The following is a 17,960-nucleotide window of genomic DNA, read 5'->3' on the forward strand; positions in this document are numbered from 1 at the left end:
TTTTATTTAGGCGATCTCCATTTCCAGGCGCGTTTTTCTCTGCGCGATCCTAGTGCCTAGGTTTCCGCGTACTCCCGTGAAATATTTTAGTGCTTGTTCGAGTAAAGTATGTAGAATGACAGTGACAGAAAATAGTGTCCACGTATTGCTGTGTCTTAATTCGGATTTATGAAAACTTTTCATTTGGTTTTTAGAAAATGTGAGTTTTTGGAATTTTTAAAACGTAGCGTCTGATTTGGATTATGGTTGGCGAGGTTTCAGTTAGATTTGAAATAAAAAATCATTTTGTTCGTTTGATATAATTTTTATTTCATTAAAATGAGAAACTAAATGTGAGTAATACGCTGATTCATAGACTTGTTGACATCCATTTGAATTACTCCGAAAAATTTCTGAGAGTTCGTTTCTTTAATCCGTCTCATTTTTAATTTTTACGTTAAATTCTTGTTTACTTTTCTTACTTTCTGTAGAAAGTGTAAAATATTCTAAAAATTTGAATGAGTCAATATAACATTTCAACTGTCATATTCTTCAAGTGTGACTGTCAGTCTTTATAGGATGACACGAAACGTGTAACAAACGTTGCTGTTATGCGTGATAGATGTTTTAGCAGTCAGAATTATAATCCTTCGTGAACAAATTCGTAACTCAGAGTAAAGTAATGTAATAAATTGCAAAAATAATTAAAAAACAAAAATTCATACAATTTATTTCTTTAATAGTATGTATACTTAGTAACTGTAGATATTTATGCAAATTCGTATCTTTTTAAGCCTTCCGCACTTTTCTGTACATTTACGTTTCCCATCGTCAGTTAACTAATACATAACAGTTGTCCCAAGAGTATTGGTCACTGTCAATCACTGTCCATTTTTGTAACCAACATATTCCCAACTTTCATTCTCATATCCCTCTATTAAATCGATTAGACGATACAGCATAATCTCAAATACGGTAGATTGAACATACGTCTAATGACCTCCATAAAATGTAGATCTGGAAGCGCTTCTAATAGGAATGAATTATGTAGAATACAGGAAATGGAATTGAATTATGCATACGTTGATGCATAAGAAGGAGAATATTGATAAGATAAAAGAACCGCAATATGTGAATTGATGCTTTTTTCTGTCTCTGCGAAACAGTGATTCATCGGTAAAAGTGGTTGACACGAATATACCGTTTAGTTTTCCTTCGTGGGCAAAAGCTCGCTCGCGCGGCTCTGGAGCCGATATGCCCGCGGGGCTCGCAATCGCCGATGCAGATGCATCGCGTGCACTGGACACACGCTCTTGAACAGCAGAATAATGCGACGCGAAAGAAGAGCGCTCGCGAAACTCGTTACTTTAAGATATCATCCGCCTGCCGTCACTGATAAATATTGTCGCCCACTATCTCCTCGCGTACGATAAACCGGTATTTGACCATTTCCCACGACTCGTCGCGACGCGTCATCATTCATCTCTCATGACTCTATTCAGACACAGTACCGTGGGCTTCGGTTGAATCTCTTAAGTGCATGGACTACCAATCAAGCAGTTGCGAATAATTCAATGTTCGACTTATGCAGGTTGATCGTTTGTGATTGGAGTTTTATTTACACGGTGCAGGCTGTCATTAGAATACGTTTTCTGTGATGAGTTTCGAAGGTCGATGAACGACTTTTCTGCTATGATTTTGAATAGGAGTTATTTTTGAACCTATTGTTTAAATTTTTTTAGAATAATATATGGTTCATAGAAAGTATGTATACTGTTTTTGGGGATTGCTTGACTACTCCTGATTATGAGTTACTTAAAAATTTATCTTGGGACATAAGTTTTCTTTATGAAGGTTTAACATTCTTGTAAAATTTGACTTGGAGCCTATTAAAACTTAAAACTTGGTGAAGTTTTAATAGTTCTTCAACAATGGAGGCTGTTCAGTGTAGAAATTGTTGTAAAACTCTTAGTTGTTTTATTTGTTTACTTCCACAATAACCACATCTTCAGTTACTACATTGTGACGTATTACTTACGTTATTGTAAGTTGCCCTTACTTTGACATAATTATTTAAAGTAACCTCAGTCGATTTACACAAATATCATTATTATTATTCTACACTTAACGCATAAATTTGGATTGTATACAAATATCACAAAACGTATTTATGAAATTTATCCACTATTAAATTATTAATAGTGATGCTTATTTTGTTAAAATAATGTTTGAGTTTAAACACGTGTTAATTGTCAAAGACAATTTTGTTAGCTTCTTATTCCTTTGCAATATTTTCTAACCATATAAAAAATGTCTATATGCTATATACATGTGTAGTAGCAATAGTCATTCTTAGACGTTCTTTGAATTATTGTAAATAGAAGGATAGCATTTCTGTCTAATTATTCTATACTCCAAAATAGGAAACGTTTACATATTTATCGTTTTTACGAATGCAAAAAATGATCTCAGTTTTGAGATATGTGTAATTAAATTGTTAAACACAGTGTTCTCTGAAATACCAAGGAAGCAAAGTTTAAATTCTTCTCAGCGTTTGTTTGTACATCTTATAAAATAAGTACTTAAAAGTGCATAAATTGCATACTCGGTTCGTTCTCAAATTCAGCATGGTACTTTTCCTTCTTTATTTTCAGTTCTACTTTAGAACCGCATTGTTCTTGAATCTAAGGCTAGCAAATTTCTTTTCACCTTTATTTTATATAAGTGGTGTAATATAGTAAATATTAGTGAAGTGTTTAACGTTAGCATAGCGCTTATATTACAATAAGGTGCTAAACATTGCAGTGGTTGTAGCCAGTACCAGTGAATCTTGTCGAGAAATCAATAGTTCAGGAGTTTATTCAGTATGCCTTTTGATTATAAACATTCTAAGGGTCTACGTGTTCGTTATGGAAAAAATGCTCCTTAAGATATTATAAATTCGTTTCCTTTTCGATACACTTTGTGTGTGAAAATTCGAATGATATCAAATTGTCTTCGTATGGCCTTTGCCTTCAAATTTTACCGTACATTAAGAAGTAATGGATGTCGTTTAATAGATTATTTAAATGAATCTTAACATTTAAACGATCGCTATTATTTCTCGTAGCTTTATTCTAAAACTGGAAATTTTCAGAGATGAAAAATAAAACCAAGAAATCTCTTGATTGGTCTTTTGCGTCAGAGCTTTAAAACACGAGAAGTCTTATGAATTTTCTTTAAGTGTAAAATAAACGATAATTTCGCATTATCAACTTAAAATTTTTTGAAGCTCTTTACATGAACATGTACCATCCTGTGACAGAAATTTGCAAAGAGTATTTAGAACATTGTATATACTGCAATATTCATCTATAAAAAAAATTCTCTATTTCGTTTCTCACTTTGACTAGAAAAATTTGTTACTTCAGTAAATTTTGTTGGCTGATAAATATCGTAGGTCCATTGACTGTTATATCCCAAGTACCTTGCTCTGCAGTGGCAGTAAGAATGGTTATTTAAAGTCGATATTATTTTGTATATGTATGGAAAATTTAATTAGACTTTTTATATACCACAATATTTATTGTCTGGAATTTCTTGATTATATTTCACATTAGAGTATTTCTGCTACTATCCCCATTTGAATTTTTCTCTCTACTACTACTAGATCCGACATATTAATCTCTTTAAAGATAAATTTATTAAATGTCGGAAAAAATGATTCAATTCTTCCTTTTAATTTTAATGGAGTAATATCAGTAGCACGTCTTCATTAACAGCATTTGAATTTAAAAAAAAGAGCTAAACATTACCCACATATGTCAGTATCCCTGAAAGGTTTCAACCGTATCTTCAATATTTGAATATTTTCTGATATTCACCTGATCTGATGGATTATAGATCGCAGTGGAAAATTACAATTCTTATATTACAAAGAAGTCGAAACAAAATCATACGTGAGTACGTCTACTGCATTCCACGGTTGGTGTGTGAAACTTAGACGCATCGAATTACAGCACCTTCGTGGGCGTGTCCCACTGACATTCCGACCTCGGTGTCTCTTATCCCATTGAGCCTCTCTGTGTTACTCGTGTACCACGAACCCTTTTTAACGTCGGTGTCCTTGTTTCCACTTGTTTACGACGATTACAGGAAGTCACACCTATAGAGTGACGCGTGGGCCCTGCCTGCTCGAGGATCGTTGAAAGAGTTCAAAGAATCGAATTCTCTGAGCGGCTAGTATTTCACGCAGATCGTGAAACAAACCTGCAAGTTTCTTTGAGCTCGTGCTACCTGTTTTCCCGGCTAAAAATAGGATTTACGCTTATATTTGCGCAGGACGTTTAAAAGTAGGGACAGTTAATACAGTATTTCTTTGTTAGAAACACGACACTGTTATTTCTTTTAGTAAAGGGAGCGCTTTAGAATTCTGTTCTAGTTTATTTTGTTATTTTCGTCTACTCTCTTTTATGATAACGTAGAAAGAAGCTATGGGCACACAAATTGACCTTATTTTTTGTAAATTTGATTTGTATCTAATTGTGAGTTCTTAAAGAATAAATACTATATTGAGTAGGGAAGCAATAACAGTTTTTGTTGTGATTTGTCATTATAGCAATGTTTCTTGAGTAAGTGGGAAAATTAAAATTTGTTATTTTCATTTTCCTTGCAAAATTAGCATAATTTGCTCCAAAAGATTGATATCAATTGAGTTCCGCAATTTGTTGACTATATCTGTTTACTATGATTTTGTTAATACTTGTCCTTGAATTAAATCGTATATGATTCTGTCTGACGCACGAACCGTAATTATTATTAATAATTATAATTTAGGGGAACGGAGTGAAAATGGAGACCGAGAGGTCTTGGTGTCTGGTATCATTCCCTTAATTAATTTTAATAATGCCTGACACTTCAGCAGGGAACTAATTATGTTTGATAGGAGTAGGTATGTCTATTAAATAAAATTAAGTACATAGTATTTTAGGTTGAAATCATTCTGAATTAAGAGAACTATAAGTGTACGATGGTACAAGTAAAAATATTTGAGATAAAAAGAAAAATGCACCCATCAAAAGGACACTGCAGTTCAGAATCTCGCGTCAAGCAAGGTATTCAAGGTTGTACTGTATTGTTAAATAGTGAAGTATATAGCTTCATACTATCCTTGGTTACTTAAGACATGTCGTTAGATATACATGTGTAACGGCAACAATGTGACTCTTCTATGCAATCGACGTGACCTTGTAACTGATGTCCATGATACATTGCATTTTAATGTGTTTTCTGTTTCAACAAAAATGGTCAGATAAAAGAGGAGGTACCTATATTAGATTCTAGATTCTGATGTAGAAAAAGTATTTGAAAGTGATGCAGCAATAATATTATTATAGTGCTATTAATAGAATAAAAAAAGAATATAATATGATGTAATAATACACATTAATATACAATATGTACGGTATATCTACATGTTGCCTTTGTAATAGAGTAGAATAATATACATAAACACATCGTGCTAGATTTGTGCTCATTTTCCTGTTATATACAGTATGTATGAAATAAGGATTGGGTATATGTAGTACCAGAAAATGAATGGGAAACATTATGCAAACAGCAAAAGCAAAGGTTATTGACAACTATGAATCTGTGCCAATTAAACTGTTAAATATGTATTTTATAATAATAACAAATAAATACCAGTATTTTGGAATTGTGAATGCATACATATGTGTATGCATATTTATATATGGTAAAGTAAAATCAAGATTTAGTCACTGTTTTGTATTTTATACAAATATGATCAATATATTCGTACATATTGTGTTATAAGTTGAATCTGGAATATTCGACTTATCGAAGTACAGGGTCCAAATAACTGACTAATTACAGTCCTATACGAAAAGAGGTTGATTATTTTAATCTATTTTATTAATATTAAATAGAAACAAAAATTAGCCAATTTTCGGTCCTCATTCTCGCTTCAGAAGCCCTGCCAGCTGCCAACAGATCAGTTCCTCCGTTAATCAATATTCTGATAATTAACGATTCTGCCATATCAGAAACGTAATATTCATCAATTTGCAATAAACGATATTACGAATTCATAGACCCGTGGAGCAGCAGTCTCAAAATATCCTTCCTTTTCTAAAATTTATTCGAACGGAATGCTAAATTACGAAACACGACGATCGCATTTGGTCGCTCTGTAATCGTTAAGAATTATCCCATGACATCATCCTCGCGATTACCGTCCCGTAGATACGCGCGCAGAGCAGATACAAAGAGTGATGGAGAGAGAAGAGACTGCGCGAGAGGGGGTCAGTACATTATGGACTCTGCCTGACGTAACAGCGGAGTCGAAATTATCTCTGGTAAAACGGAACACTGTAAAAGTTCCAGTTTCCCGCGGCGAGCTGCCCGTTTCCACGTTTTTCTTGCGCTTTTACGGCGAAACTGTCCCCGAAAATAAAATGTCCAGGGAATCGCGTATAGGGTTACAACTCTAGAATTCTTATGTATACTGTTGCGTGTTTGGCCGTGCGCCAGCTGAATCACGTTTATATCAAATGTCGTTAATTTACAATCCACGCGAAACGGACCCGCGGGGACGAACGTCCTGTTCGTCGGCTCGACCATGAACGCGTACAGCGCGCGGATCTCGTGCCCGTAAATCGTTTCGCGGATGTTTCGCGACAGAGATATACGCCCTTCTAATCGCGGTATGTGTTTCCCTCTCTGTCGGCTAGCTCTTCCAGGACAACGTAATCGCCGCCGCGGAACTCGATCAATGACTTTGCAAGGCCACTAAGCTCTCGAACTCTTTATTTTCGTCGGTTTTCCTCCGCGGGCTGTCCAACGCAAGTATCGTCATCAAATTTTAAGACTTCCTTTAAATTTGGTAAACAGTTGAAGAATGTAGAAAATTAGTATCAAGACACTGTGCCAGAATTTGAAGAACGTTGTGCCTGCCAATGGGAATAATATAGTAGATGGACAATTTAAGTACGGGTTCTTGTTTTAAGTTGTTTACAATAGCGCTAAACGATAGCATTAATGGTCAACTAATGTCGCTTCTGCACAGGTCATTAAAAGTGTTAATTCACGCTACGTTGGAATGTATGAACATTAAGTGTTATCAGCTTCACAGTAATTTACTTAGAATGTTATAAAATAGCGTAATGTAAAAAGAAGATAATACAGGATACTTGAAAACAAGCAGGGAATTAATTAATAATTATATTTTTGGATTTCTGTATAACCTCTTTCGAAATAAGCAGAGTTTGGCATTTACAATGGTTATAAATTTAACTGAATAGCACATTGAATCATCTTTGCGACTAAAAGATGGAACAGGGTTTTCTATAAATATGATTCTTCATTTTCTTGAATTTGGACTAAATTAATGTAAAACATAGACAATTTTGTGATGTATTTGTTATTTTATTTCTAGTAATAATTTCCAAGAAAACTAAATCAGAAGTTTGTATAGAATTTACAACCAGATAACTCTTTTCCTCTTCAAAAAATTTAATTTATGTAGTTTACAGTGTTTCCTGCAATGACGCTTCAATTACATTAAACTGTATTCATGTATTCTTTAAATTTTTTCGAGGATAAAGATGGTAGCTTTTGTTTTTGTAACATTCGGATCCTCCATTTGATCATCAACTACTTTTTTTTTGCAACGATTTATAATGATTCGAAAAAGGTAAATACATACTAATTTGTAAAGAGAATATTAACATACCTTACTTTTTGCCAAAAGTAAATACTTGTTGAAACAAAAGAGGCAAACCAGCAAGTATTTTTCATGTTTTCAGAACAACATATTCTTTTTTTGAATATTTTCAGAAATAACAATGTTTCTAATAAAAAACAATTGCTTTGGAGTGATTAAAAAAATACTTGGCTTTGAGGTATTAGTTTAAAATAGCTGGTAGTTATCGACATGAAATTAAGTTATTGCCTCAGTTCTCGAAAAATGTTGATTTTTTATATGCTCAAGTAAGCGATATATATATTTACAAAGAACTTAGGATCTTACTAAGATGTGACGGTAATTATCTACTTCGAGCTCGAGCATTGAAGCTAATAATTAATGGACGAATGACAAAACTGGAATGTTGCACTGTATTATTACTCATCAAGTTCTATTTGCCGGGTTTCTATAGAGCTCGTTACGGTTCCTGAAACTCTCCCATTCAACTATCCCCTAAAACTCTCCTCGTAAAGATCCTCATTACTTTCAACTTACTGTCTCCGAAAACTGTCTAAAAACTAAGGAGACCTTATCTCATACGACAAATTGGCCCACTGAAAAGCTTCCCGAACAACCTGAGTCACTCATTCACACACTCGCATCCGATCGACAGCGATTCCTCGACAGGCTTCTATTGTGGGAAGCAGATCTATTGGCTTCAAGGCCAGCGCTACCCCTACTCCCTGTGTACACAAAATAACAGTGAAACGTTGGACAGGAGCGGGGCAAGAGGGAGAAGCATCAGTTCCTGTAGCCAATAGATCGAGTCCCTACAATGGAGACTCATCGGAGAAATGTCGCCAATCGAATCGTCGGTGGACAACGACCACGCAATTCTCGAGACATGCGTAAGCTTGAAGGGCAGAAAGTTGTCTATATCGAGAGCTGGAAGGAGCAACGAACCAAGAAAACGATGGGGACGAGAAAGAGAAAGGGAGAGAAAGCTCGAAGCCTTAAGGTCGATTCAGTGTCTGTCCCTGAATGTTCTTGGGCATCGTGTGTAAGAGCGTGTGGGTGGAGTGGGTGTGCCTCGTTTTAATTTTAGTCCCGTGACAGGCTGCTCCTGCGAGCGATAGAGATAGTGGCGTTGACCCGCCAACGTAACCTACTAATGCTTCCCTCTCTCTCTCTTTCTCCCGCTCTCGGTCTCAATTTGGGGAACGCATATGCCTGGAGCGATACAACGACGAAAATCTACGGGTGTTCTTAACATCCTCACCCCTATCCTTTTTTTGTCGGACGGTTGAGTGAACTTATAGTCTTACAACGTCCTCTCCCTCCTTTTAGATCTTTATAAAGGGTGGAACGCACAGTGTTACAAGCTGTTTTCTCGAAAACTATTAGGGTTGTAGGGAAGATCATTTTCGTGTATTTTGGAGTATTTTGGTTCGTAGACCTTTTAATGGAATACTTTCGCTACCTCTAATGGATTACTCTGTTTTTGGTTTCGGAGTTGAAGCGATTTAGAAAATATGTACAACAGGAATTTGTATTTCCATTTTTCTGTGTTCTATATGCATTCTATCTTACACTTTTTATTTATTCATTTCATAGCTATATTCTTCTCAATTTGTGTTCCCTTGTGAGCAGTTTCGGAATTGCTCAATTATATGTTCGTTAAGATTGTTAAAGAAATTATTCTTAAATCGTATCGCAGATAATGTAGCAGTTCTAATTTTAATGTCTGTGTTGCCAAATTGATATATTTGCTAATAGGGATATTTAAATTTTAACATAAAAACACTGTATCTGTATCTGTTACGTAGTCTGGATATTGGTAATACAGAATAGTGATATCAGCATGGCAGTTGACCTTTTGTTTTGAATTTATACGTAGTGCTGGCCGTAAGAAAGTTGAAATGACTGATGGTAAATTTTATTACATTTTTCATGTTATATTACTGTTTTCTTTCATTTTTTTAAATTCCAGTACTTACTGTTATTGGTTCCATATTAATCCTTTGCATTTGAAACATTTCTTCAAAGCAGAGACAATATTTTGCGTTCTACTCAATGTGTGCTTCTTATTTATTACGTATGTATAAGAAGTAAAAAAAGTCAGAATTGTTTTTAGTTTTAGTCGTGAGAAAGTTGAGTGCAAAGCATCAATTATAATATATTTTTATTAAAAAAAGAAAGTGACGAAAGATTAGGAAGTGTAAGTTATGTACACAAACTTGATCGCTAACATTTAAAAAAGTAAACACGATATCAGTTTCATTACTTTGCAACCAGTAGCTACGATTATGTTATATTACGTAATATTATATAAAAATACATAATACACAAGTAAATATGTTATTTTATGAAAAGCATTAAAGTTTAGGCCTTTAAAAATATATATGGCCCTGTTTTGGATTTCCTAGAGGTAACATATTTTATATGCACCTTGCGAGGAATTAATTTACATAAAAAAGAAATCTTGTCTCATGAAAGTGTTGAAATGCTGAATTGCATTTTGAAGATATATCTATTACATTCACAAAAACAATGAAATGTCACGCGAAGTGTAGCATTATACAACATACTCAACTGTTCTTTTACTAGCATGGGCTTATCACAATCACGTGACCCGCGCTGCGAGCGTAGATACGGAATAACAGGTGCCAGGATTTATGTATTCGGGTCAAAAGAATTCTTTAAAAAGCAGAATTCAGAAAAGTTATAAACAGGGTACGTTCGTTGTTTTATCAAGAAAACAGCGACTCCATGCAGTGTTCGAGAGTCAGCCACGTCAGCCGTCGAAAAACAAGAGAAAAAACGGTCGAGTTATTTCAATTTAAAAGTGCCTGATCGCGGTTCTGTTTTTCCAGGCGGACTAGCCGTGGCTGATGATACATTCATCGCGATAGAATTTGATTTCGCATAAAATGATAAATATTCAAGGGCACACGCTCGGAAATGCGCGGCGTCGCGTCAGCCCTGCGCGCGCGCTCGCTGCTACATGGAATTTCTCGTCTGAACTCTGTGTGCGGGACCGTCGCGCGTACAGCTCGACTTCTCCCGACAATGAGTCAGAATGAATGATTTGCAAGCGTTGAAATGCATGAACGAGCGGGTCGGAGCGATTGGACGGGGCTGTCGCTCTTCGTAGTCGCGCTCACGCCCTCCCCCACGAATTTATGGCCCGAAAGCGTCCCGATGCGTCTACTCTGTGGCATCAAATTGCTTTCCAGCGGTTTTTTAACGTTCCACCTACCGGTATCGCGGCAGTTTTACGTTTTATCTAATTATATTTCGTCCTCCCGTCGCCGACGGTTTGTTTGATCAGGGACGCGCTTTAACTCCCTCCGCTTTTTCCCCGTTCCCACGATATCCACCGGATTAAAATATTTTTCTCGTTCGCGCGAATGCCCCTCCTCCCACCCTTTAAATGCTATATTCTATCGCGCGTACAGGGTAGAAGAGTTTCGTGGTAATTTGTCCCCATTCTCTCCCCCAATTCTGAAGGCCAGCACTTTCGGGTTCGGAAAAGACTGCTGTATGGTGGCTCGTTCCCAGCGAAAAATATTCGCCGGCGTAATTACACGGCCATTTCCAGCGAGACAGTGTCTCGTAGCGGAGTCGTTTCTCGAGTTTAGTGAAAATGATACTGCCTCGCGATGCGCACGGTTTTTCTAATGCAGCGGGGAACAGTAAAAATGTCGTTCCTATCTGTTGTCCTTCGTTTTGGATGGTACAGACGTGGTCTAAAATATCTTTGGTATATCAGGGGTGCAAGCTAATTCGGTGGCCTTTGGACCCTGCTGCGCTCCTTTTGGAAAGTGTATATGAAACAATGTTTATTGGTAGAGCTAATGAGTTTTTGTTATATATGATATGAAGAAACCTGGAACGTAGATATTAATTATCTGTGATTTTTCTCCAAACTGAAACAGTTTACGATCATTATTGAGTGAAAAAAACTCAAGGACCCTAGTAGGATCGAAGAAGATTCAAATTTTATTTATTAATCATTTGTTTGCTGTTTAATTAACGAGGAGAACTGAAGTGTGATGTTCACTTTTTATAATGAGTAATATCTGCCAGTTTGTAGAATTTGTCAAACAAATACAGCAGTAACTTTTTCGTTTGGAGTAAACGTATAGTAGTTTATGAAGGCTGTGTAATAATTTTGTTTACGTCTTGCACTTTTAATAAATTTGCATATATGAAACTTTTCAAGTTTTAAATATTGAAATTTTTCAAGAAATTGTTAATATTTCATAAACTTATTTCATAAGCCTTAAAAACTGTACTAGTATGTAAAACACACATGGTATTCCTTAAGGAATGCAATTGAGACGCGAAAGTATTTGAATTTGAAGTAGCTAATATTTAAATTAAAGCACTTGTATCTAAACTAATTACTGTTTTCGTACTCATTTCTGAATATTTAAGAACAAGGAAACTAAAAACAATTTAAAATATTGTGCAAGTAATATTTTTCTCAAAATAATGTTTAAAACGGAAAACGTTAATTTCATCTTAATTTTTTTCATGATTGTTCCTTAAATCAGCTCTTTGAAACTACAGAATCGTAATTACGGAAGCATTTTCACAGGAACTTTGTAATTTTAGGCTTAACCTGAAGAAAACTTGAATGCAAAGGTACGCTCGCGCGCGCACATGTGTTCCACGTGTACGCCGAATCGCCGATCAATATCTCTATTGTTTTCCCATTCGACTGACAATAGCCTGGCTTTTGAGGATACAGGGCGTACGGTCTTATTGTAGAAGTTCGCTCGTTCACCTTAGTTCGGCAAGTAAAATTTTAGTTAGTTGTTCTCGCGTTAAATACTTAGCAAACGCGGGGCCATTATACTTAGTTCCTCAACTTTCCCTCGGTCGTTACGATCAATCATTCGCAATTCTAATCGCTACTTGGAGAACGCGTATTAAACCTGAGCCAGCTTTCGCGATTCGGTTATTTAGGAACACGGCGAAAGTTTATGATTTTGCTTGTCTTTGAGCTATTTGTAAGATATCTTTTAGTATACGAAAGAACATCGTGAGCTCAGCCATTTATGACTTCGAGTTTATTATGGTGGCATGTTTACTTGAAAACTTGGAAAATAGGTCATGTGAGGGTATTTTAGATTTTTTTTGTAGATTTATGCCTACATAGAGATTACCTTAGAACTTTTTGGTTAATAATCCTGTGTGTATAGTAATTTAGATATTCAATCCGTTATCAGGTGTTGAAGAATTTAGTAATTTAAAGATGTGTGACTGTTGCTTAAATTAGAATTAAGATGAACATTTGAATTTCGTGTAAAGAATGGCATTTTAGAGGATAAAATTAACTTCTTTTTTTATTTGTAACATGTCTAGAAAATTCGAAAATGTTTAAACCGTTACCTGAATCTAGACTACAACTATTTATTAAATAACTGGGTACTTATCTACATTAATATCTTCTTATGGTAATTATATAACTTTCATTTAATTGCATGGAATGTCTTGTAATAAGTATACACATTTACTATCACTTTTAACTTTAAACCAGTGAAATTCAAGTAAGTTTTAGGTGACATAAGCTTTCTAATGGTGCAAAATAGGTAGCTTTACAACTTAAAATGTTCTTATAACTCTTCTCCTCAATTTTATATTTTCAACCGGATAGTCTTCTTGTGAGTGCACGATATCATATAACAAGTACCTGCAAAGATATTTTTCTTATAACTAATTGCTAATGCTTGCGAGGGTATCGTTCCCATCACTCCCTCAAATCGTCTCTTTTCACCAGACTCATTATCCCAGAGCCACAGTTTAATTGAATTTTGGAAACACGATTTCACGCGTGTACCTTACAAAAGGATCCAGGTACTTGATCGTCTGAAAGCTCAATCGGCACGTGCAATAGACTAAAGGCATTACGTGCGTCAATAGTCGTCAACAATACAGAGGACAGCGGCACAATAGAGACGTCTCGAATGTTTTCCTAGTGAAATCAAAACCAACGGAGCGAGGCTTTTTGCCTTTCCGTGATGTTTGACTCTTACTGGCCTTTTAAGAAGATTGTTGGCTCAGGTAGTATACCTCTGCAGAATCATGTTCTTTTGTGCTCCGAGCACAGAGGGAAGGTAGCTTGCGGGGAAAAACCTCTGTTCGCGAGGCAACAGAAGACCCAAGGCCTCCTTTCTGACGCTAGATCCTTCATCATCGATCCGCATTCGTTATGGTTGACACGTATTTCACGGGTGAACCGTTGTGACAGGTGTTAGACAATAATCGATTATCCCCGGTATGTTGCGTTTCGGGCAAAGAGGTCTGCTGCCAGCCGACTTTTATTACCTGTTGGAAGACGCGGTGACTTACAGGTTTTGTACAAATGAGGCTTATATAGTCATTCATACGGATTACACAGGCTAGACGACGCGTCAGGTGTTGGCAGGTATTTTCCCGAAAATATTTATGGCGGCCAACTTTTACTTTTCGTGACTTATGAGACGGAAAGGGTCAGGGTGAAATGAAATATAAGGGTTGAGTTTTTTTTTATCATTTAGAACCAGATAGTGGATAAAAAGTTGCCTTTTCTAATAGTAGATATTTAAACTGCCAAAAGCTGGATAAGGTGGATGATCTTTGTTGGGGTGCTAGAAAAAATTTAAAAATGATTTTAGAAATCCTTTTTAAGCGCGTTCTTCTTTAATTTTATTGCATTTTTGTGCTTCCTCCCACGTTACATCAAATTGCCATGACATTTTATCACACGATATAGTGTTTCTAGGAGGTTAAAAAGGAAATGAAAAATTAAAAGATGCCTCTAGGCAAATAATTTTATTACTTTTGTACGTGAATTCTGTTTTTTGTCCTTTAGCATAGATATAAAGCATTACAAACTACAAAGTGTTTAAAATATATTTCTGAAAATTAAAATTTCAAAGTTTTATATTTTCGTTCCCATTTTAGTGGGGCACGTTTTCATCTTTTCAAAATAAGTATGTTAAAATGTTTTACAGTATTTTAAATATTGGATGTGCAAATACATATGTCCTACAAAAAAAATAACACGAGCTGATGTACTTGAATTAATTGAGATACGGTAATTTGCAAACATTAAATTAGTTTGAAATGATATGTGTGTTTTAAATAATTTAAATATTTGTACTGGCTAGGGTACTCCGTAGAGTATTTGTGTTACTTGATATAGTAATTATACTGTTTACAATATTTAAATCGCTTAAGCTATTTGAAACCTTTGTGATATGTTGACTATTTATAGAAGAATTTAGAATACTTATGAAATTTTGAGTATGTTGAACTGCTCTATTCCTTAAAATATCTGTCGTATGTTAAAAATTAAGTTTTAAATGAATTTAAACTTTTTGGGGAGCTATTAGAATACGAAGAGTTTATTATATTCGTAATAATAATTTACTTATAATAATAGAATAAGTATAAGCTGTCTAGTAACACTTAAAGCATCGTGTACCTACATAAGTCCCTGAAAATAGGATTATTTAAAATATTTATGGCCCTAATACTTGTAACGTATGATGAATATGTATAGAGTATTTGGAGACACTCCGAATAGTCAAGATATTTTAAGCACGTTGGCTATGCAATCTTGGTAATGTAGGATATTTCGGAATACTTAGAATAGCTAAAATGTTTTGAACGTTTTTAGTGATTTTAATATATTAACTGTTCATAACGCTCACGTCATTTATATTTGCATTATCCTTAATTTAGGTTATTTAACTAACATACAATAGTTTATGTATTCCTTCACATGTAGCTTATAAATAAGACACTCATTTCCATAAGACTTGAATTCTCCTTGAACGTATACACATGTATGCCTCTGAGTACTCAGGAATTTTCTTGAAGTTTAGTGATGCAGAAGAAGCGGTGATCGTCGTAAGACGACGGTTGTCGTATTCCAGATACCCTGGAATGCAGGAATGCATATGCAAAAACGAACGGGAAGAAATACTTCTTGTCAGTAGGAAGACATCAGACCGCTCAGGAATTCGTACGAAGATTTAGGCTGTGCACAGATGCACGTATTCGCACAGTGAATGAAGTGAAGGCTTTTCTCTTCGCCGCTTCACTGGGCGAATTTCAACATTTCTCTGGTATAAAGAATCCTCCCTTCTTTCCAATATTTCTATAGAAATGGAAACGTTTTTCTGCGAAAACCGTCGAAAGTAATGTTTTCTTAAAAGTATTAAAATTAATGGAGGTAATAACTTTCGAAATCTTTATAGTCCATCAGTACCTACTGCATGAGGTGTTTTGAATGTCTGTATACTTTGACTAAATAAGGTGGATCTTGAGTTAATATGTAAATGACACAATTAATGTAATGTTTTTCCGTTTTTAATTTATTTCGATGATTTTTTTTAAATATCTCAATTTACATGGTAATTTGTAATGTTAATATCATATATTCTCTTGCTCAGTAGGAATAGACATTTTTGAAATTTCTATAAAGAAGATTACAGTTATTAAGGAAATATATAATCTAAAAATGATTCTTTTGAATTTACAAATAAAATACTACAATAACAATTGAATACATTAGTTTAGTATTAGCACAGTATAGCACGTAATTCAGAGCTGTGTCATGTATACATAAAATTATTCAATTTACTGAGGCTTGCAACAGATCCTAATTACCAAGCAACAGTGGTGAAATTTAATATTAGAATTTTCAAAACAGATTGTGATAGATGTAGCAGTATACTGAAATCAATCCTTGATTACTTGATATTAATTATCGTGTGCATCATATTATTACTGACTCTGTATGATTTCATAGAAGTATTTTAGTACGATATTATGTTGTTTAAATATTTGTATTGAGTACTAAATTGTTAACAATGTGATGTACATATTAATACTAATAATAGATAATAATAAGTTAATAATACTGATACAGTAATATTGGCTTATAACGTAAATTTAATAACACAAAATATAATGCCTACGATATTATGTAATATTAAGTTAATAATAAATTTCACACTGCTCTTAATTAAGCTTTACATTAAATTGTTATTTTTAGATACCACGATGGTCTACTGTACTCTTATTGTTATTACACTCAATACGAGCAACTGTAAATAACAGTAATTTTGAAAACTCGAAATTCGGTTAATCGAAGTTCTACTGTGGATAGATTAAACTTGTTCGATTATATTATGTTATTCTTGTATAAAGTAGCGTGTCTGGGTCAAACATGGCCCGAGTCTTCGAAGACCCAGTCTTCGGTATACGAGGTATACATTAACTATTAAAAGCAGGTAGATGTTCATAATGTGATTTGTGTACCGAGTATGATAGGTACATAGTAAAAATTATCATTTAGTTAAATATGCTATCTACATATTGAGTGTATGTAGTACACTTATGAAAAAATAATGATAAATTGCAGTCTTAACTCTGATCACTTAAAATAAAATTGATACACATTGGAATGTGCACACTAAGTTGAATATTATAAAATTATTCAACAATAACGGTTTAATCATGACTCGAGGGATTTTACTGATACATAGGTACTTCTGTTAGTAGCACAAACTATCAAACATATTCAAGTTGCATATTCAAAACGTTAATTTGTTCCCTAGTGGACGCACTTTCTACTCAATTGTATCGTAAAAATATATTATGTCATCCTAATCAGTTCATAATATTTAACAGCTTTGTTTAAGCCACGAAACATGTATATTACATTTAGAAAGAGGAAGACAGTTCCGCGTGCAAAAGAATTTTCATCGATAACACCGAAAACCATGCTCCGTTTACGTGATGTATACACTCAGAATCCTTTTAGCTAATTTAATCGATCCTAATTTCATTACACTCAGCGACCAGCCGTAAGCTCTTGAAGGCACGCCGCCCTTCCCGTCGTTTCGTTCAGTTAATTTCACTTTTCTTTTTATTCCAATCCGAGGCATTCGCGGTACAGGGAAAATCGTCGAACGAGCCGTGAACAACCGGCTGACTTTCAGCTCACTTTCAACCCGAATGACCATGCTCGGCCGATCGAAAAGGTTAAAAATCATCTTCCCTCGGCTACCCTCCCTTTTGTTCCCTGTCCAGTGGATGACGCTGACCGCGTATTAGTATGGTTATTCGGATCAGTGGACTTTTATGATCGACCGCAATCGACCAGCCATCCGTTCAGCTATGGTGGCTGTGAGAGGAACGAACATGCTCGTTCAACCAAGCGGGATGCGACGAAGGTGAAATATCAGACTCTTAGCTGACGCGTATTAAACGGGTATGGCCGTTTTAGAGATGA

The 17,960-nt window shown here is 35.1% G+C and overlaps 1 protein-coding gene across 10 annotated transcripts in view; it reads left to right on the forward strand.

Moving 5' to 3' along the window:
* Positions 1-17,960, forward strand: part of LOC143186146 (protein muscleblind) — a 507,931-nt gene that overhangs the window by 1,679 nt on the left and 488,292 nt on the right. The window lies entirely within an intron of this gene.

This window comes from Calliopsis andreniformis, chromosome 12 (assembly GCF_051401765.1).
Source record: "Calliopsis andreniformis isolate RMS-2024a chromosome 12, iyCalAndr_principal, whole genome shotgun sequence".
NCBI lineage: Eukaryota > Metazoa > Arthropoda > Insecta > Hymenoptera > Andrenidae > Calliopsis > Calliopsis andreniformis.